The sequence below is a fragment of the Dermacentor andersoni genome, chromosome 10 (genome assembly GCF_023375885.2).
Source record: "Dermacentor andersoni chromosome 10, qqDerAnde1_hic_scaffold, whole genome shotgun sequence".
Classification (NCBI taxonomy): domain Eukaryota; kingdom Metazoa; phylum Arthropoda; class Arachnida; order Ixodida; family Ixodidae; genus Dermacentor; species Dermacentor andersoni.
In genome coordinates this window covers 48,722,518-48,745,380 of record NC_092823.1, presented here as the reverse complement: position 1 = coordinate 48,745,380, position 22,863 = coordinate 48,722,518, and the positions used below count along the sequence as shown (strand labels likewise).

Genomic DNA, 22,863 nt, shown 5'->3' with positions numbered 1-22,863 from the left:
CAGAATATCCGTTTTGATGCAATATATACAGACCATGGTGACTAAAACTGCAGACACACATAAACTTTGTTAGAGCTTCCGCGACAGCTAGCGTAATGCTACTTTCACGAAGTTTTACACACTACAAAATTGTTTATACTTTTAACTGCGTTTCCCAATCGCACTGGAAATAGTCTTACTGTTAGGGCCTCACAGAAATTTATAGAGGACGACAACGGAGCTTTAACTGGACATGCGATGACGAACGACGTGTTTAAAAACTATGTAATAATTCTGACAGCCTTGCGCGCACATATATATCCGACAAGAGAATTCAACAGTGAGAGATATGAAAATTTCTAGTTAGATATTTCTGCACGTCCAAGGCTGTCAGAATGACTATATAGTTTTGAACTGCGTGTTTTGTCATCGCTCGCCTAGTTAGAGCTTCGTTGTTGTCTTCTATAAAGTTGTGCAGGGCCGTGACGGTAACGGTGTTACCATTGTGGCAAGCACTCAATGGCAAGTCACTCAAGGGTGTACAAAAGTTTTCAGTGCAGAGCGTTATCTGTCACCGAAAAAGAAAGAGTAAGACGCAGGCGCAAGAAGCATCCCACAAGTCACGTTTCGCTTCGTAAGAAATAACTATTGTAGCTAGTGCTGAGTGTTACAATCCCAAAACACATTCGAGGGGACACGGCAGACAGAAAGTCCTAGCGTACGAGCAGGTACTTCGCGGTACAGGAACGTTTTCGTGATCCGGCCCCTTCCTAGAATACGGCTGCAGTTACCGGAAAACAAATCCTCCAACTATAGCGGAGCAGGTAGAATGCCATAGCAACTGAGCTACGGCTGATGATGTACGCACCATGAAAAGCTTTATTCTTTAAGTACACTGAAGGACATTTGAGAGCGTCATCAGGTTTTGCAATTGAGAAGTTGAATGCTGACAAAAAAGGGCGCTTGAGTAATATTGCCTTGAAATGAAACGCTGTCACAACTAGCGTACCATATTTATGTGTGCTGTTTCATCGACTTTATCCCGTGGATTACATAGTTGTCAGCCAAGAGCGGATTTTTCCGACCTCGTAGCCACTTATGGAATTCTTCGTTAGTGTCTTGGAACAAGGCGTGCCTTTCCTCAGAAGTCAGGGTGTAATTTCGTGGTATCAATGCAGCCAGCATTTCTGCGGAATGCAAAGAGAAGGAAAACAAAAATGCGTCGTCAAAAGGCACGTTAAACAATAAATATTTGTAAACAGCGTTTGGAGTGTAAATTCTAGCGATTTAATTTTTTTTTTATTTGTTCTGTTTTCCGATATTGGCTCCCAGTATGCTGCTTCCCAACTATCAAATGGATCGGCCACTTGGCTCGATGGATGGACACATTCTACTAAGTAAGAGGGAAAGAAGCCTTGGAAGTACAGGGATGGCGATTGTCAATTTTTCTTCTTATCGGAAAAATATATGTGCGAACATAAAGAACTTATATTTGTGACAATGAAAATATCGATAGAATAATAAAATAGATGAAAATAAATTAGTACGAATTTCAAGAATTTGGTTTTTTTCCAGGACGTTGTCCGTGTACAGAGGCTCAACAGAAAGTCGAAGAATGCCAAATTGTGCGTTTTTTTTTTTCGCCAAGGAAGATGGAGCTCAAGTGGTTCATTCTGACCTAATTCACCGAAGCCATTCAACGTCATTATCTCGCAAGGTAATAAGGCAAGCAATATTTTTTAAAAGTTTACCCCAAGCGATGTGACTTTTGTTCTGGCTCACAAGGAAATAAAGAGAAAAAGAGAGTAAAACAGCATATTTCCTCCGATTGAACTTGCATATATTGAGCATTTCGACATATAAGCGATGACAAAGATTCCCATACCGTGACTGAAAATGACACTGGCTAGTTTCTTTCGACCACTCTCTGTAGGGTTAGCTTATAATATGTGACTGCGCCCAAGCTAAATGCAGTAAGCTGTTCGATTAGCATTGTTTCCACACTGTGTGATAAACGTTTGTAATCGCCTAGCCTCCCGTAAGCGAACGAACCTGCTGAGGATTGTGTGAGAGTTATCGGGGCCAAAACACTCACCGGACCATTCTTGCAAGGGGAGATAGACGTGAGCCATCTCGCAGCTCCTCAATTCCAGGCCAACTTCCTTCGCCAGTGAGCGGACATGGTTCAGTCTGTCGTCAGTGCTCTTCATGTCCTGTGAGGGCGGAATGAGGGCTTCCCACATCTGCAACAATGCGTTGCAGCGTTAGTCGCGGCAGCTGTGCTATGGTTAAGGAAAAGAGATAGCTTGTACCTAATGAAATATGATAGCCAGGGGCTGCTTTCACACACGTTTTCGTTCGTAATGGTTCCTGGCTACTAGCCAGTTAGCTCCTTCGCTGAGAATATGTCCAATATCCGAATTGGCTTCAGCGTCTGCTATTGCTCGAACAGTGCGCTTGCGTCAATTGCGCCAAAGCGCTACATTTTTCACTTGCTGCGCCGAGCTGTGCCTTCGGCATGGAAACCTCGAAGTGCGCAAGACCTGCTGCAAAACTCCGAGCGCGACTGCCAATTCCTCATGTCGTAGCCACATTTGCGCAGTAGTTAGGTAAATTGCCTTATCGTGCTAACTTCATACTCAGGACATCAGGAGTTGCCACTTTTGTTGAATGTCACACCTTTCCCGCCCTGATTATGCTGCAATTGATTGCGATAATTCGCGACCATAATAGTACGCCTGCCAACAAGCATGCGTGTTTTGTCGGGTACATATGATTTCTCGGGTACATAAGCATGCTTGTAAATTCAATACGTCGTTAGTGATAGTCGAAAACACTATAGTTACGATGCCTTTTAAAATAAACCACGGTTCGAATTATTGGGAAATTGCCTACACAATGCCAAGCAAGCCAAGCGTGAAGGGAGCTGAGGGTGTGCCGCCGTACACTCAATTTGTAGATGACACGTAGTACGATGCGCTGAAATTTAGTATACGCAGAAGCTATGGTGGTGAGTCTCATTATAACAAAAATGAGAAAATAGAAAAAATGATAAATGCGGGCTCTGCAGCGCTCGACAGGAATTTCCGTTTGCATTCGGACATGATACCTACGGCTTAAGGAGCCCAAACAGTAACATCGGTCTCAATGAGGTTCTCGCGCTTTTACGAATACGAAAATCGGCAGTATTCTTCAATATATGTGTGTAGCGCCTCGGGGGATCAAAATTATGTTCCAATTATCTGTTAGATTGAATTAAGGGAAGTAGAATAATGAGTACTTCACTGGCCAGGTCAGCCAAACACAGCGGTCTTTTTTGCACTCTGAAGTTGGATATACCATGCAGGAGTTAGTGCAAAAGGGAAGGACTTGAGTAAAAATGGCCATCGCCTAATTCATTGTGCTGTTCCAGATTTGAATTGTTCAGGTCCAGATGAGCTACGCTAAATTTAAAATTTCGTGGTAAAAATATTAACTTTTTTCCAGTTAACCGACTTCTAGTTCAAAATATTCAGCTACAAAACTAATATTTTTTTTACGGCTAAATATAGATCCAAAAGTTATTACAGCTGTCCCACTACTGCCAATTCCGGCGAACAAAATTCGTGTAAATGTGCATGAAGCTCTTTGAATGTCAAGTGGCCGCTAGCTGTGGAACATCCGTATTGAGTAACTTGATGTCGTGCTCACTCCGTATTCCACATTTGTATGATTACTTTATAGTGGTTATATTTTTAGGGTTCGTCACTACCTTTGGAGGGGCCAAGTACTCATATCTATATGTCTATGTATGATTGTATGTATGGATGTAACAGTGGAACATGAAAAACGTCGACGCCGACTTGTCACCGCTGTTTTCTTAGACATGAAAAGGGCCTACGATAACATCCTTCATGAAACCATTCTCGATGCCCTAGATGATTTGGGTGTTGGCGGCCGGCTCTACCTGTGGATTTTGAGTTACCTCAGCGGCCGTTTCGTTTACATGTCCACGCCTGATGGAGAGACTAATCGTCATCATGTATGCCGTGTAGTTCCTCAGGGAGGAGTTCTCAGCCAACATTATTTAATGCGGCACTGATTGGCCGGGTGAGCGAACTTCCACCTCATATCCACATCAGTGCATATGCAGATGACATCTGCATCTGGGCTTCTGGTACAACACGCCCAATAAGGTGCGAAATTACAACGTGCTGTGTCATGTACTTCACGTTAAATGCTGCGTCAGGGTTTGCTCTTAGCTGCTGAAAAATGTGCTGTGGTTGCATTCACGCACAAATGCGTCAGCCGCTACCCGATCTCCATTAATGGTGTTATAATACCTTATGTCTCCCACCACAGATTCTTGGGCGTTATCATTGACCGCGGTTTGTCATGGTCGAGGCATGTTAATCTGTTTAGTAAAAACTTAATATATTCGTAGCAGGCATGAAATGGGGCCCAACGGAAGGCTCATTACTACGACTTTATCAGTCTCTTTTCGTAGGCTACATTCGATACAGCCTTCCGATACTCTCAAACTTGAGCATTTCCTGCTTACGGACATTAGAGAGCGTTCAAGCGCAGGCACTCAAAATATGCCTCTACTTGCCACGGCGTGCCTCCAACAAAGGCACTATTGAGGAAGCCCGCGTATGCCCATTATCGATATACCTGTCCCACGAACCACTTCGTGTGTATTTACGCTTACTGACACGACACCATTGCCCTCCATTGACGTCGGTTCTACATGAGCGGCGGGACAGCAGTTTCACGAGTGCGGTCCACTGCCATCTACCCTACATAACATCAGGTTATGCCCTTCCATATCACCCCGTCAAACCACCGCGGGTGATGGTTCAACCTTTCGTATGCGTGCATGTCCCCGGTATACTAAAGAAGTCATTGGTTCCCGTTAGCGGACTACGACGACTTGCTCTGGCATACATCTGCTCAGAATACCAGACATATGTTCATGTTTACACAGACGGCTCCGCGTCACCAAAGGCATCGACAGCAGCTGTGGTGATACCAGCCCAAAAGATGACTCGAGCTTTCATGCTAGATCATCATTCTACATCAACCGCTGCAGAGCTTGTGGCTATACGGGAAGCGATTCGCCACATCTGCGGGGAAAGACCTCAAGAGTGGTGCATTTTCACGGACTCTTTCGTTTGGTAAAAACAAAACTTAACGATAATGGGGCGATTGTGCCCGTAGAGTGGCGGCCAAGACGGTGGGCCTTTCTTAGTTCTTTGGGTCTAAGGTAAACCTAAGACGTCCTGACAACGCCGTATGACGACTTCCTCGTATTTGACGTAACTTTGTAAATTGTCAGAGTCGGAAAGACCCCAAAAACGGAGTTGTTTCGCCGTGATCTATTTTCGGCACCGTCAATACCTCTCTCGAGGTCACAAACATGCCGATCTCTTTGGATAGCCGCGACAGTTCCAGTGTAAGATGCCTTCTGGCCCACTTGAAGAGGTAGTAGCCATCATAGGTAAAAATTGGCCAGTAGAACCAAGGTGCGATGCTACAGCTATTGCGGAACGAAGCGCAAGAGTTCTTGGGGTGAAAGAGTCCGACGGACCTTGTAAATAGGCGGCCGTAGTAAATATGAACCACCAAAGCGGTCCATAAACGACAGAGTTCCAGTAGCGGGGAAAAACCAGCAATCGGGGCGAAAATACGGTGCTACGGAAAAACACGTCCGAGGGAAACGAGCGCTTAAAACGCCCCCCAAGAAGGATTTGTCAAATCGTCTAAACCACCAACTGACACTATGGCCGAGTCGCCTACGGTACATGCTGCCGGTTCGCGCTACGAAATGGCCTGACCTAATCATGAGCTGTTGACGGAAAACGTCTTTGCTAAAACTTAACGTTCAGTGTAGTTGACGTCTGATGCCACAAAGAAGGCACACATGCAGAGGCACCAAGGCTCTGGTAGACACCACACACCGCAGCAACAAGCGCTTACCTGCCTGGCACACTCGTGGAGAACTCAAAATTACGCGGACAGATGACGCCCCGCCATTGCGCATGCGCAGGACCTGAGGGCGCTAGGGGTGACCGCGCTCCGAGAAGTCCGAGCGCATTTTTTCTTTTTTCATTGTTTTGTCCCTTTCTCTTCTCTGCGCGCCGTTCACGTAGCACGGGTTGCTTTTCTTTTCATTTTTTTCTTGTCTTTTTCATGGGAGAAAGAAATGCGCTGGCAAGTTGTATTACAAACACTGCGCTGCGGGCAATCGTACGGAACTGGAACGCACACTTGGATGAATGTGCTGTTTGTAAAAGCCGTTAAAGGGTCATTCAGGCGCTTGAATTATCGCCAGCGATGATGAGTAATACAGTGCATATGTAGCATATATTCCAGCGCGCCACCAAATGCGATAGCCGCACATATGTTAGCGCAAATTTTGTTTTATGATAGGTCAAAGCAATCAGTACAGCAATGACGTACTCATATGCGTGGTCACGCAGGCATACCGCCTGCGAAATACTGGGTGGATTCAGAGAATTTGGCGCATATTTTCAGTGAATGAGAAACTTTGACGAGTTCATAGTGCAGGATATAAGTCAACGAAGAACGACCCAATGTTAGTGATGCAGCCAAGGTATGAGGACAACGTGAAAGGTATCTGAGAATCGGGCCACACACAACGCGCACACTGCATGCGCGACATCGGTTCGTTGCACACTCGCAAACTCTGCGTTGTCAGCTACAAACATTACGAGTATCTTTGCTGTTAGCTTGATGCCTGTTTGGAATCTGCTTGAAGCAAAACTTGGCGTCAATAAGAACTACTATCGCGATTCAAACGGTGTTTTGTTTTCTTTGTTCTACTGCCTCGAAAGTGATGCTATGACAACTGTGAAGGCTGCCTTAGGATTGCCGAGAGCAATTACGTAGATCATATCACGTGGTCAACAAATCCGGAGGTGTACACTATGTGTATACTAAAGTCTACAAATAGTATCTACAGTGATCTCAGCAGTATACAACTTAAGTGGTTTATATCAAACGTAGCTCCGTATTATCCACCGGTACCTGCGCTTGGTTAAAGAGTGCACGGGTTGGGCTGAGATTAACGACTTTGGTCTATACTCAATTTATATTATAAACGGCATGTAAACCTGAAACAATAAGAATTTTCAATATTGGCTGTTTTCTAGTTCATCTCACGCTTTACCACAATCTGTATGCGGGCTGTTCGCACAACATGACCTTTGGTGACGTCCGACCCTATGGCCTTCACCGGCGGTGATATAGGAAACCGTGGAGAATAACTCGAATTGCAAAGAAGTTACGGTGTGTTTCACTTACTTTCAGCCAGTATTTAAAATCTGCAAATGCTACGCATCTGGAAAGAACCAAGGCAATTTTGTTTGCCGTCGCTTGGAGATACTCAGACTATTTTTTTTGCATTCCCCTGATTAGAGAATTAGTGTTTATTAATTTATCGATTACTATATTAGATGAAAATTCTCAATGAGGAAATTGTGGAGCAACATGAGAAACTCCTAATACAGCTTTCTGTTGTTCAACACGTGCTCCATAGAAATGTTTGACCGAGCGTGAAGAAGCCCGCAATCCGCGATTACACGCATTGTACCTCGAGTGCCTAGTCGCGTAGGAATACACACACACACACACACACACACACACACACACACACACACACACACGCACACACACACACACACACATATATATATATATATATATATATATATATATATATATATATATATATATATATATATATATATATTTATATATATATATATATATATATATATATATATATGCGTGTCTGTGCAACTACATAACTGGGAAGAGACAAAAAGAAACAAGAATCATATCGACCTTGTTTCTTTAGACCGACTATAGAATAGGAGTAGACAAAAAGAAATAGAAACCTTATCAACTTTTCTCTATATTAAATCTATAAACTGGGAGCAGACAAAACTAATCAAAACCTTATAGACGCTCGTCCACAGACAGTCTAAAGACGAAGAATGAACAGCAATAAATGGAGACCCTATCGACGTTTGTCTATAGTAGTCTGGAGAGTGAAAGGAGACAAAATGAAACAACAGCTTATTAACTTTTCTCTATAGACAATCTATAAACCGGGAGTAGACAAAAAGAAATTGAAACTTTATCGATTCTCGTATGTAGCCCGTCAATAGACAAATAGACAAAAGTAAAGGGAGATTGTTTCGACTTTCGTCTATAGGTAATCTATAGAGGGAAAGTAGACAAAAAGAAACAAACACAATATCGACTTTTTTTATAGACTGTCTATGGAATTCGAGTAGAGAAAAACAAATAGAAACTATCGACTCTCCTCTATAGACAGTCTATAGGTCATAAATGTCTAAAAGTAAATAGAGAGTGTATTGAGTTTCGTCTGTAGACAAAAATTGGAAAGAAGTAAATAGAAATTGTATTGACTATCGTCTATAGACAGTCTGTAGATGCGAGAAGGACAAAAAAGGTCTTATCGGCTTTTTCTATAGACCGTGTATAGAATTTGAGTAGACGAAAAAAATACAAACTTTGTTGAATCTCGTTCATAGACAGTCTATAGACAAAGAATAGACCAAATAAAAGCGACTCTATTAACTTTCGTCTATAGACAGTCCATAGAGAGGACATATGCAAAAAGAAACAAAAGATCTTATCGACTTTTTTCTATAGACCATCTATAGAATGCGAGTAGACAAAAAGAAATAGAAACCTTAAACAAGGTGGTCTATAAAAAGTCTATAGACTTTCTATAGACAGACCAAACTCATTTGTGTGGGGTCCGGTGGACCATTATAGCTAGAGAAGGGGTGCCAAGAGAAGGGGAGCGCAGTCGAGGACTCGAAATGTATGTGGGGAGAGGAAATTAGGAGAGTTGCAGGCGCAAGTTGGAATCCGCTGGCGCAAGACAGGGGTCATTGAAGATCGGAGGGAGATGCCTTCGTCCATCTGTAGACCTAAATAAGTAGGCTGATGATGATGATAATCGTTCCATGGTTTATGAGATATTGTGGCATTGTCAGTAACGCGGTTGATGGCAAGGCTTTCCGGTCTGCTCACGAAGGCACCCAGAATATTTCAATTCCACCGGCGAGGACGGACCCTGTAGGAAGACTGTTTACTTTCTGCCAGAGCGACACGATCTTTCTGCGCAATCTACGCTTGGTTGATCGTGAAAATGGCATCAAGTGCCAACTGGCCTCTACGGCGGCCATACGACATTGCTTTACCATACATAAATAGATGTGGTATTTACATACGCCTATTCTCACTATATTTGAATGGGCAATACACCAACGTGTGTCACTTTTGGTTTTGAAGAAACCATCAAACACTTGTCGTGCACTTGTCCCCAACATGACGTCTCGCACATCTATTTACAAAGAACCCTAAACCAACTGTGAAATATGTGAACCGAAAATTCTTGTGACCTGGCCTCATCCATCTGAAGCACCTAAAGCTATAACTGTCCTAGTGCAAGTTTTGAAGACCACTGGCAAAAGTTAACGATTTTGTCCTGCTGCGAATTCTACTGTGTCATTCGATCAGAAGGCGGGCCGACTGCACTTTGTTAGACACCAACGAGAGGTACCAAGGTCTAAGAGTCACAAGTGTGCCAAATAAAGTTCCTGACCAAGGCACTTTTTTGCATGCCCGCACCCCTCATGGCCAAGCGCCTATTTCATGAGAATAACGAAATATGCAGGATGTACCGCTTAATTTGAGCCGAAATTTAATGACATGGGAAGGCCGCATAGCTGGAGAAAACAAAGACAGTTTTGTTTACTGTCGCATGGAGCAAGCTAGAATATGTTTGTGTTTCGCTCAAATAACTAATTACTTTTTAGCATTTACTTAGATTAAAGTATTGTAATCAAAGCAAGAGAAACAATCAGAAAATTCCTCGTCGTGATAAAAATTTCCTGATCCGGCTTTCTGCAGCTCCTACAGACTCTACATTAAAAATTTTATTCCAAGCCCAAAAAAGAAACCCTAAAAAAAAAACCAACACTTTTCGCGAGCATTCACGAGCTTTTTTTAAGCTTTGCAAAAATGTTTTATGTAATGCGCATTGAGCTACAGAAAGCGGGATCGGAAATCTAGCATGATGATTTACAATTTTCCCATTCGCCCTTTAGCCCTTGATATATTGTTTACAGCCGTTGAATAATTAATAACTGACTGCGTATTTAGCCGTAGTAAAAAGAAAGACACGTCAGATTTCATCTAACGAGGACTGTCGACGGTAATGCGAATAGCATCCGAGCAATGTTTCAACAGACCGTATTGACGAAGTCGCGTTCATTTAGCACGTGTAGTGCAAATTCTTACTATTTTTGCTTCGGCTATATGCCTCTTACTACGATATTATCCCAAAAGGATATGTCTTCTCGAGTGTCTTCTCGATGCTGGTGGCCTCGCGAAGAAACTCGTCGACGGTCTTCGGTGGGCTTCGTACCATTCCGGGAAAGAGCTCCTCCTTCCCACCAAGCATGAGTAGGCGGACTTTCTTCTCCTCGGGCATTTCAGGGTGGGCGTCTCATCAACAGACGTCTCATCAACAGACGGCTCATTTCTTCCGTAAAGATGGCAACGTTCTCGTTAGGTAGCTGCACTCGGGCGTACAGCATAGCTTCGGCCCTTTCCTTGTGCACGATGCTCGTAAAGATGCGCAGGAAGCCGCTACGGAACTGGTCCCATGTTGTCATGGTCGACTCCCGGTTCTCAAACCACTTTCTGGCGTCGCCTTCTAATGCGAAGTATACATGCCGCAGCTTGTCGTCGGAGTCCCAGTTGTTGAAAGTCCCGATTCGTTCGTAGGTCTCAAGCCAGGATTCCGGGTCTTCACTGGCTGCTCCGTGAAGGGTCGGTGGGTCCCTAGGTTGCTGCAGGATAACGGGGGACGCTGAGGCAGCCATTGGGGTCGTCTCAGGTAGAAGTCCGTGCTTATGGGGCAGTCCTTCCAGTCGGCGGCTAGCACGCTGGTCTTGGGCGATGTTGGTATTGTCCTCGGGCTTGGATCGCGGCTTTGCGGGGGCGTTCGGTACATGAATGCACTAGCACCTCCACCAAATGTCAGGTGGTGGTGACGTTGAAGACCCAGTAACAATACTGTGAAAGACAAAACTAACTTTTATTGGGCGAACCTGCCCACCAAAGAGGCTACACTTATAGCGCAACGATAGCGGCGAACACGGTCGGCGATCGTCGAAAATCTGATCAGCGGGTCCAGCACGTCGGCTTTTATACAGCAGTCGTTGAATGTTCCAGACTAATCGTTGGGACCCGCGTGCCTTCCACAAAGTTCTACACAATTCGCGTCACGCGATGAAAAGAGATAACACAAGGTTCGGCGACAACAGACAGTGGATAGAAGCATCAGTAACTTTGCAGAAACTTCGGATACATGCAGGCGCGTCCCGCCCAGTGCGATAACATTTGTTAGGCGGCGAAACGTGGTCGCCCGATAAAGATAAGTACACGTGTCACTATTATAACACTAGGCATTCAGTGCGCAGGATAAGGGCTCTGAGGGCTCGATACTTTTTGTTAGAACCTCAGCAGTGCTTTGCGTTAACCTTGGATTCCAACTTCAAAAGGAGCAGTTTGTGCGACTGCTACCAATGCAGAATAAACCCCATGACATTCTCTGCAGCAGAAAGTTGCGACGAGGTACCATGCACACAAATTCACTCTTGCATGGAAATAACAATATGCAGTCAAACCATGTGTACAAATGCCAACCTCAAAATTCGAAAAGCACCAGAGTGGAAGGCAAGAAGTGGTAACTTGTTTGAAACATACTTAACATTATATCATTATTTTAATACGTTTGCCATTCATTCAAGATTAAATACTTCCCTCTCTACAGGTGCTGTAAAAAGGAACCCTGTTTTTACAGTGTTGCAGCAAAGATCAATGCCGCAGATGAGGAGAAATACTGATGAAGTTTATGCAGGAGTATACCCCACATTGACACCTGACTTCACATTCCAATCTGATCGAGCCAAGGAAGTTAAAGAAAATCTTTTCTTAGAAGAAAAAAGTTTTTCTTTAACCTCCTTGGATCGCGCATGCATAATCCGCAGTAGAAGAAACTAATCTATGCTCACAAGTGCTGTTACCGACGCACTAGCAAGGTATACATAATTTGGCAGTCAATTATATTTCCAGTAGAGGTAGTTACTGCAAGCTGTCATCAGTGTACCAGACACAAAATTTTACTGATGAGACGGACATGCAATGCAAAATGCAAGTTTGAAGAACCTGAATCGCACCCTAGGTCAGGATAGTAAGTGAGGAGCGTGTTCTGTGTTAACTAGTTCACCTGTATAGTGTAAAGCATTGGAGACTGCATTTAGTATCAGTTGAGAAAGTATTAGTTTCAACTGCACATAGTGATACCTCTACGCAGTTTGGAAAATGCCAAACATTTTTTTTTTCAAGGTAATGACACGTATAGCCACAAAATGTGCAGTATGATCTTCATTTACGAACAATCAAAGCGAACAACCCCAATTTTTGTGTGACGTGCATTCTCCGTCTTAATTGATGCCAAAAAATTGTTAGCTTTGGATGCAACGGTCGGCAGAGAAACCAATTTCTGGACCTTTATAAAGTACTAAATACTCCGATCTCAGTGATTTCGCTGCTGTCTATTCATCATCAGGTCTTTTAGAAAAAAAATTCGGAATAAGTGCAAAATGCATAATGCACGTCGCGACCTCCTTAGATGTATTTATCTGAATATACCAAGGAGTCCATATTTAGACCGGAAGGCCGTATTAATTCCACTGCATGAATGGCATCAATCCAATTATTCTTGCGTTTGGTGCTAATTTACGTTTATTTATTGCAGTTGGAATGTGTATGCGTCGTCACCGATATTGCTTGACACATTTTAGAATGACTGTTCCCCCATTTAGGCAAATTCATAGTTCCAAATAACCTTGCAGATGATGCTAAGAACTTGCCCAGAAGGAGTATGTCTTTAAAATTTGTAAGATCCGAGGGTGCTAAACGCATATCTAGGGTAGCCTAGGGTTCAGGCTGCTCTCTGATCTCATCAGGAAGTTTCCGGAAATCACCTATAAGTTTTCCTGCGATGAACGTGAATTTTCTTGTACGAGGAAAAACGAACTTGAAACAGTTGAATTATGCAGCATAAGAATGACGTAAGCAAGAAGCAGGCACCAAGAAGTGCTGTCGCTCGATACGCATAAAGTATCGAACACATTATATAATTGAGATGATTTAAATTTTGCCAGTGGAATGAAGTCTGTCGTTTAATCTATGTGCACCTGCTTTGATTATTTAGTTTACTACCTATACCTTCACCAGAAACGTTCATTATTAATAACATATCTTCGCTAAATCATTCCGACCGTTATTAAAGCGTTTATAAGCTGTTTCTTTCACTGCGAATTCTCTGCGGGAACGAATTGTCTGTACGAACACCATACGATCTACTGACTTTCCATTTTTGGCAAATGATAAGTGAAGAATTTAACATTTAAACTAGATTCAGCTTGAACAAGTTCTGTGCTTGAAGCTGTTGATTGCCTCTCCCTTTGCCATCTTCGACCCATCTGGCTAGCTAAGCAGGTAGAATAACTGCAGGAGAAAGGTGGTACCACGGAGTTTAACTTGTGCCTCAGGGAATTTTTCACGGTCACTCCAAGAACTGCTTATCGCATGGAGTGGTTCAAGCTGTGATGAGTTCACTGGGAAAGACCCAGCTGGTTAAGGCGAGCCTATATTTGCCGGAACAGAAATGAGGATTGTCAGTATCCGGTCTCGACTTCTTCCTTGAGGGCCATAGCCATCTTAATGGAACCGTGTTGCAAAGGCTACATAGAAGCGTATAATTTCATGAGCAAATTTTTCTTTTCTAGAAGAAAATTTCAGTTGTATGCGCAGCCTTTTGACATTTCCGTGTGATGCCAAATTTATTGCACAACACCATACACATGCCTGAGCTGGGGCCGTTCTAAATACAGCTTGAAACAAGCAGGAGGGCTATGTCAAGGTGTGAAATGTAATCACTATTGCCAAAGGCTCGTCGTAGCTTCTGTATCTGGCCCTATTCGAATGAGACACTTGAAGCGCTATTCGCAGTTCAGTAAACTTATTTCCAGTTATAGAACTTTTCATGTAGAATTTACTGTGAGCTGATTTTGAACAAAAGTCGGAAAAACATCGTTATTCTGCTTATTTGATTCATCGCAACTCGGTTGGATTTTAGGAACTTATTTATAGCAGACGCACACTGCATGTGTTCAATAACATGACAGGTGAAAGTACGATAACACACATTCATAATCATACCATGTTAGTCTTATTGGTGGCTATGGTTGATTCAAGCGATTTTTTTCCGTAATGTCAATGTAGCTTTCCAATGAAATTGTGTTTTGCAGCAACGGTGTGCAATCCATAAAAATCAAGTACAAATATTAAGTTGTGTTCACTATTCAGACGTTTAGGTCAGGTTAGGTTACGTTACGTACAACACCTAACAAGGAATGCAAACTTGAAAATTTCCTCTGAACAAGAAAACAGTTTTTGAAAATGCAGCAAAAAGCTAACAGCTTAAGTCGATTACACCCATGATGTGCACTCCAAGCGAAGAATGTTGTTACAGTGATGCTTGAACACCATTTGAGTGTAACAACCAACAACTTTCAGCTGAATCTTAACACCACTAAATTAATCATGCTTTGAAGATTCCCGATCTGAAATTCTCAATAAGTATTATGGAGTTTAATGTGTTGCGCTCACTCTGTATTGTCAAATTCTGCCTCTCAGCAAGCAAGCTCGCATCTACACTTTCTCTAAAGGCAACATAAGCATTCTAAAGAAAGGTTTGACGCGCACATTAAGTGGATGATGTCTGGCAAACATCATCAACACTCTTATGCGTCAACCAGTGGGTTCATACTTGCAGCCATGAAATTATGACGGGTACTCATTATACAATGAGTCTGGTTTCGTGAAGAGCTGCATGCTTCTCTGGCTTCTAAGTCAGAGAAGTAAGTAAGTCAGGAGGATAAAAAAATCAACACGCTAACAATATGTTGGTCATTTTCCAACAACCAGAAGGCTAATTTGAGCTCTCATGGTTATGTTGCGCTTAGTTTTACGCTGACGAGAGCGAGAGATAAGGGAAGAAGGAAAGGCAGGGAGGTTAACCAGACTGAGTCCAGTTCGCTACCCTACACGTGGGGAGGGGAATGGGGAGTGAAAGAGAGAGAGATAGATTAGGTGTAGGATGTCTAGTCGGGCACTCAAGTCTGTTTTCAGGTAGTGAAAAAGCGCTCGAACTGTTTTCTGCGCTAATGAGCTGTGCGGCCAGGCTCCCAAGATCTTCGGGTCCGTAAATGGCTTGTCATCCAGTTTATTCAAGACACACTGCAGAGTATCACGTTGATTATTGAAGCGAGAACAGTGGCACAGAAGATGACTGAAGGTCTCTTCACATTTGCACTTAGTGCACGTTGGGGAATCCGCCATTCCAATACGATAGCTGTAGGAGTTGGTGAATGCTACGCCTACCCACAGCCGACACGATTTTAAGTGAAAGACAGGACGTCGACGTACGTAGTGCAAGTTTATTTGGACGCTAAGTACGTCCAGGTTATTGACGGGCGTAGGAGGAGGAGGAGGAATGAACGTTTATTGTAAGAAACAGCGAGAAAGTGTCCTTTCTTCGCCCTAGGTGGGCGGCTCTCTTAGTCCAGAAAGCCGTTGGCTAATGCTGCAGCCCGGGCCCGGTCCACCAGACTTTGCTGATCTTCCAGGCTCTGTGCCTTTAACATTGCCTCCCACGTTTCTTCGATCGCTTGTAGCGGTTCTGAGGCATCATCTTCACTGTTTTTCTCGCGGTGCGGGCACACCAACACCATGTGTGGGAACGTGTCTGGTACGTCACAATACCGGCATAGGTATGAGAATTTGGTGGGGTGCATTCGGTGCATGATAATTCCATGTACATACGTATGTGTTTGTAATCTGCGGAGGGCGGTGGCTTCTTCCTTGCTTAATTTTGGATGAGGTGGAGGATATTGTCTTCTTTCCAGTCGGTAATGTTGCAATATTACGGCGTAGTTGATGGGAATGTCCTCCACCCTCGTCGCTTTCCGGAGACCGTGCGGCAGGAAATCCCGGCTGGTATGCTCTCGGGCGACAGCATGTGCTGCATCGTTTCCTGCCAGGTGTTCGTGGCCTGGGGTCCATGCGACGTAGGTGTCGGGTAGTTCTTGGCGTCTTGTTATTTCTTTGAGAATCTTTACTGCTGCGGTAGAAATTCGGCCTTTTCGTAAGTTTCTACATGCCGTTTGCGAGTCGCTCAAGATGATTATTGTGTCTTTGCATGTGGCGATGCCAAGGACGATGGCCACTTCCTCCGCCGTTTCTGGATTTCTGGCCGGTATAGTGGCAGCGATTAGCTCCTTCCCTTGGTTGTTGGTCACGGTAATTGCGTATGCTCTTCTACCTGGGTATTTTGCCGCATCTGTATATCTCGTGTTGGGGTTCTTTGAGTATTTCTTGCTAAGCGCTCTAACTCTTGCTTGTCTTCTGTCTTTGTGGTATGTTGCATGCATGTTGCGAGGTATTGGAGCGACTGAGATAGAGTCACGAAGAAGTGGCGGCAATCGGGCTTTCGCGTCTGAGTCTGCTATGAAGCTTTCGCGGTATGCGAGCTTGCGAAGTACTGCTCTGCCAGTTTGAGTCAGCTTAAGGCGTTCCAGCTGGCTGGCTCTGTGCGCTTCGCTCATTTCTTCCCAGGTGTTATGGAGGCCAAGTTTGAGGAGTGCCGTGGTTGAGGTCGTACTGGGAAGTCCTAGTGCGCTCTTGATTGCTTTTCTGGTGATGATGTTGAGTTTTTCAATTTCAGCTTTCTTGAGGAGTAGATACGGGGTGCCATATGTGATCCGGCTTATAAGGAGTGCTTGGATTAATTGGACGGTTTCTTGTTCTTTCAGTCCTCTTCTTTGGGCGTAGCGCAAGAATATTTGAGCTCGAGGCTATTGTCGTGCAAATCTGTTATGCCGGATTATTTGCTTTGCCACGGCACCAGTCTCTTTATAATTCGCTGTGTTCAGGGACCTTGCCCTCTGTTTTTCTCCGTTGGAAACAGCTGGCGCCGAGAAAAAGGACACAACATACTGTGTGCATCACTGATCGGTACCATATTTGGCTGGAGGCCGCTTCACCGCTCACCGAGCCAGGCGCATGTGAAGCCAGCGGAAATGTGGTGCTGTGTAGCGGCTTGTCCCGGAATCAGGGCGTACGCTGCACTTACTAGTTTGTGTGCTTACATAATACTGCTGCCGTAAAAAGTGTTCGTCGTGATTTTGCACATTTTAGGAGATGTTGCCTCAGGATATCTGGTAAGAACTTTTACGATAATCTATACCCGTATGCGATAGCTTTTGTTTCTTACATAAAGTGTTTTTGCAATCACCAGTATTTTCAGCGTGCCACTCATGTTAGTGACGCTCTCTGCACTGTGATAGAAAATTCTAGACGTCTTCTCAAACCCCTTCTCTGGCCTGCTTTGGTAGTTTACGGCACCACAGGAAGATATTTAAAGGGAACAAATGCCGCATTACCGTGCAGGTGAACCGCCGTTGCAATGTCATGAAGCGACAACTTCAGGGACTAGATTGGCTTCATTCCAGGGCTCTCGGTGCGCTATCAAGCCCCCTATAGCAGCGATCAGTGGTGATAGTGGGAACATTGGCAACACTTGCGTTCTTACTTTTCTCAACCTCTGACATGCACTCAGACTATCACAACGCTGTGTATTTTGTCTGAGGCTTAATTTTCTAAGTGAACTGTTTACACATTCTAGCAAATCGTTAAAAAAGATACGTGGCACATTTCTACTACTCATTACTAGACAGGCTAGTAGGCTGCTAGAAATTCAAAACACGTTACTTGCCTACCGACAGGATGCAGCAATAGAAGTATACACTAGAAAGCTGTTCTAGAATTTAAATTTACATTGCACAGGGCTACAACAGGCGAGTATGGTTACTGTATGATGTAGTCTCGTGTTAAATCAAAGTTAGAAGTGTTTACTGTGTAGTTTTTACTTATTCTGAGCCATCAAACTACACAATCAATGTTCCATGTTTACACATTGTTGGCTTTGGATTGCCGGTGTGACTTGTTTTCTGCTTACACATGCAGTAATCCTTGTGCATTAAGGAAAATAAGTTAGAAAAACAAGCAATGATGTAATCTTAGATAAGGACTTCTTGCGTGAGTACGGCGTAGCCATCAACATACCAGAAGCAATACTAACCTTTTCTGGGAACGAAAGTGCAGAACTACAACGCAAGTCTTTGGGCATCATAGACGACGTGACCGCAGCACCGGTATATTACCATCTCATTTCCGTCAGCTGCGACACAGAGTACGATGGGGAAGGTATTGCCGAGTAGGTAATTACACATTTGCTCACTCAAGGTGTTGCCACACCCAGAAGTCTCGTCAAAGTAATGCATGGGTGAACAAAACTACTGCTGGCAAACTTCTGCAAGCAACAACGACACATTGCATAAGGCGCAGCAGTTGCTTACCTTGATCAGATGGTGGAATTCGCCGAATCCTTTGCATTACAACAAGGAAAGCAAGACGCTGCACCATTACTTGTTCTCGACGTGAGCGCGAGCTTATCACCATCGAAAAGGCGGTGCCTTGTGGACCTGCTTCACCAGTTTCGCGTTTGCTTCTCGTCGACATGCATAGTTGATCAGACGCCACTGATGAAACACCGGATTATCACGGAGGAGACAGCGAGAGCAATCTGACAAAACCCGTACCGTGTAGCCCCAAAAGAACGCGAAGCGATCCGAGTGCAACTGAAGGACAAGCTCGACCACGACGTTAACCAACTGTCAAAAAGCGCGTGGGCAGCGCCGCTAGCGATGGTCAAAAAGAAAAATGGCAGTTTACGTTTTTGTGTCGACTACTGTAAGCTGAACCGAGTGACAAAGAAAGACGTAAACCCATTACCGCGTATCGACGATTCTCTCGACAGGATGAGGCACGGCTGCTACTTCTCGTCGATGGTCCTAAAAAGTGGCTATTGGCCAATCGAGGTTGACAATAGAGACAGGGAAAAGATTGCTTTCATAACGCCTGATGGGCTTTACGAATTCAAGGTCCCGCCTTTCGGTTTGTGCTCAGCTCCAGCAACTTTTCATCCACTCATCGACATAGTTCTGTCAGGTCTGAAGTGGCAGACGTGCCTAGCATACCTCGACGTCGTCACAGTTTTTCGGAAACATTCGAGGAACACATGAGACGGCTGCTGGCGGTTCTACAAACGATACGGTCCGCCGGCTTAACACTGAAAGCAGGAAAGTGTCACTTTGGTTTCGAGGAACTCCTGTTATTAGGTCATGTTGTGAGTCATCAAGGCGTCCACCCTGACCACGACAAGATCATGGCCATCGCAAAGTTTCCATCGTCAGCGGACAAGAAGGCAATAAGGCATACCCTAGGTATCTGCTCATAATACAGAAGATTTATTGCCATAGACGTTGCCTTCGTATGGGGCGAAGAACAACAAGCAGCGTTTGATGATCTCCAACAGTGCCTGCAGACACCTCCTGTGCTGGCTCACTTTGACCAGGACGCCCCTACCGTAATTCATACGGACGCTAGAAACATAGGTCTCGGCGCTGTGCTCGTGCAGTGGCAAGACTCCGTCGACAGAGTCATTGCATACGCAAGCAGGACACTCTCACGTGTTGAGTCTAATTACTGAACTACAGAAAAGAATGTCTTGCGTTGGTATGGGCAGTTATGAAGTTTCGCCCATATTTCTATGGCCGTTCCTTCAGTGTTGTCAGCGATCATCACTCACCCTGCTGGCTGACACACTTGAAGGATCCGTCTGATCGACTAGAGTGTTGGAGCCTGAGACTTCGAGAATTCGATATGAGAGTGATATACAAGTCTGTGAAGAAAGCACTCCGACGCTGACTGCCTTTCAAGGTCTATTGAGCAGAAAGTCGCAGAAGATGACGAACACATGGCTTTTATATTCGTTCTAGACACTGCCACCACTGCTCCTCAGCAGCGGGAAGACAGCGAACTGATTCCGCTTATTGATTTTTTTTAGAAGGCCGGGTTACAAGCGCACCGAGAACAGTTGTAAGAAGCTTGCCATCATTCTGCTTCCCGTTACGATGTTTTCTACAAGAAGAACTTCGCTGCAAATGGAAGCAGCCGCCTACTTGTCGTCCCAACGTCTCTCCGTCATGAGGTCCAGCAAGCCTGCCACCATGAACCGACATCTCGCCACCTCGGATACACACGAACCCTGGCCCGAGTCAAACAGAAATATCACTGTCCAAGGAGGGCCACGTTTGTGAAACATTCCGTGCGCACGTGCCTCGACTGTCAATGACGCAAACCACCACATATGAAACCCGCTGGGCTACTTCAACCAGTACAAGTGCCGACGACCCCATTTGCCCAAATCAGGATGGACTTTCTCGGACCATTCTCGACTTCTAATAGTGGAAATAAGTGGGTAATAGTTGCCACGGATTACGTGACACGCTATGCAGTAACCAAGGCCTTTCCAAGCGGCACCGCAGTCGAAGCAGCGCGATTCTTTCTTGAAACCGTGGTTCGGAGGCACGGTGCGCCAACGGTGATAATAACGGACACAGGGACTGCCTCTACGGCTACACTCCTAAAGACAGTTATTGGCCTGAGTGGCATAGCTCACCGAAAGACCACTGCCTATCACCCGCAAACGAACGGCCCAGGAGAACGCTTGAACAAGACTATCCTCGACATGCTGAGTATGTACGTAGACGTGGAACACGTGAATTGGGATGACATTGTACCGTACATTACATTCGCTTACAACACTGGTCAATAGGAAACAGCGCGAAAACCCCCATTTAGCCTTCTTCATAGCCGTGAAGTGACGGCGATACTCGATGCGATATTGCCACATGACGGCGGTCATACAGGCACGGACCCTGAAGCTTTTGCTCAACGGGCTGAAGAAGCGAGACAACTCGCACGCGTCAGAATCACCGGACAACAGGACTACGATGCTTGACGCTACAATCTACCGCACCGATACATGACATATCAGCCAGGCGACAAAGTCTGGGTTTGGAGTCCCATCCCATGCTTTAGGAAAACTCATCAGGTGGTGCTTTGTTCTGTGCAATGTTGTACGGTGCCTCAGCGACCTGAACTATGGGGTTACCCCTGACAACCCTGCTAACTCCAGGGCGAGGGAGTGTCCTCCAGAGGACGTGCACATTGTGCGCATGAAGCCCTATTGTTCGGAATGAAGTGCCCACAACTCGTCTGACACATCTTTCTGCCGCTAGATCTCTCTGGAGAAAGGCAAGTGCCACATCCAATATGGGGCACGTAGCGAAAGACGAAGATCTCGTGCATTGTAGAAGAGAAGATGAGGTCCCTGCGCATTTTTTTTTAAAGTTTACCTGCGAACAAAGTGTCCTGCCCAGTTTTACCTCTTCCTGCTGCTTGTTAATTGTGACAATATTACCTTGAAAAACCTAATTTGGCATAGATATTAATCCTTTCGCTATTTGCCGAGCTGCATTCGGTCAGCTAGGTTGTAATATCGAAGCGGTTCTTGTCCACCAGCAATACAGTCACGAACAGTGATCACCTACCCAGCTAAGGAGATGGCCATCATTCAGGCATTAAAAACTCCACAGAGAAAGATCCACTCACTTTGACGCTAACAACATTGCGATAATTTCAGAGATATGGGAACATTGCAGGCAACAGACTCAGCTCCAGCAGGACTACAGCAACTAGTCTCCGAGTAAAAGAAAATGATGAATTAGTAATGTTATGTTACCCTGTTCATGGCTATGTATCAACACAAGCACCTGATTTTCACGCATATATACTCTCCGCTTTAGCAATTGAGCTTAAATGTTTGAACATAGAGTCTATGACGATCGCATTCGCTTCTCTGACATGTCCATTTATTTGGCAGATACATTTAGAGCTAGCTTACTAACATGAATGCCTTCATTACCAAGACATCATGCGAAGAAAAACGTCTTGCTGCACTGCAAGCAGCAGAAGGAAAGACACAGCAGAGCGAGCAATTCCTTCTGGTCACTTCGATGAAAATTGCATGTTAGCAATAAAGTAACTATCATGCATAGTGAACCATTGCTATTTGACGGACGTTTACATGATCGGATGCAGTATAGTCCTAAGGCAGTAAAGCGTCAATACAAGTTATGTTCGGAACTTGATGAATGTACTTTTATCTTGCGTTTTTATTGCAAGTGGGCAAAGGTTATAACAGTCAAAACAAAAATTTCCATTGTGATCGCGCCAATTGCGCTGCTGTAGAAATCGATCTGAAATGATAGGCGATACTTGTTCCCATTAATGCGTCAGTTTGGCCACAAGACGCTGTTTACTGAATTTTTTTGCATATATGTTCGTGACGCCTGCTTACTGCACATCAGTTTAACAACTACCTTATGCAAGCCATATAAAATTAGAGTGGGCTTACCTAATGATCAAGTTACGAGCGCCCGTAGACGGTTGAGCATCCGTTGAGAGCAGGCTATCGCGAGTCCAAGCACGTACGTGCACCCGAGGACAAGACAACTTCTTCGATGCTGCAGCGTGCAGAGTTTTGCACACGAAGTGAAACACATTCAGCGGAAATATCCGCGCACTATGACGGCACATGACCATACACGCGTATATTACACAGCTACAAATATGAACATGCCGAGATTCAATCAGCATAACCACCCATCGCTTCTGTTTCTCGCTCACAATGCGTCGATCTGTTTCTTCGGGCCACCCCTCAGTCTTAAGTTCAAA

The 22,863-nt window shown here is 44.6% G+C and overlaps 1 long non-coding RNA gene across 1 annotated transcript; it reads right to left on the bottom strand.

Annotated features, from left to right (window-relative positions):
- Positions 1-849: 849 nt before the first annotated feature.
- LOC129388264 (uncharacterized) lies at positions 850-22,643 on the bottom strand. Its single transcript, XR_008615274.2, has 3 exons — positions 22,544-22,643; positions 2,075-2,222; positions 850-1,166 (listed from the first exon to the last, which is right to left on the bottom strand). It is a non-coding gene; the product is annotated as an uncharacterized lncRNA (long non-coding RNA).
- Between the last annotated feature and the right edge of the window lie 220 nt (positions 22,644-22,863).